Source organism: Meleagris gallopavo, chromosome 16 (assembly GCF_000146605.3).
Source record: "Meleagris gallopavo isolate NT-WF06-2002-E0010 breed Aviagen turkey brand Nicholas breeding stock chromosome 16, Turkey_5.1, whole genome shotgun sequence".
In the NCBI taxonomy this organism is placed as follows: Eukaryota; Metazoa; Chordata; class Aves; order Galliformes; family Phasianidae; genus Meleagris; species Meleagris gallopavo.
Genome location: NC_015026.2, coordinates 9,055,908 through 9,056,186, shown reverse-complemented (window position 1 = coordinate 9,056,186; position 279 = coordinate 9,055,908).

The window sequence follows — 279 nt, the reverse complement described above, 5'->3', positions numbered from 1 at the left end:
AGCTGAAAACTTTTTTTGAGGGGGGAAAAAAAAATGAATAAGGGGAAGAATTAAAAGTACAAGACTCTGTGTGAGGAAAGAAGAACAAAGTCAAAAGGCTGAGGGCTGAGTCAGTGTGGTGCAGGGTTTGTGGGGGATACTCTTTTGGAAATCAGTAATCCAAAGGGTTCTGTGCAGGAAGTTATTGATTCTATGATAATGCAGCCAGTCATAGAATGGCCTGGGTTGAAAAGGAATTATCATCTAGTTCCAACCCCCTGTCATGTGCAGGGTCGCCAA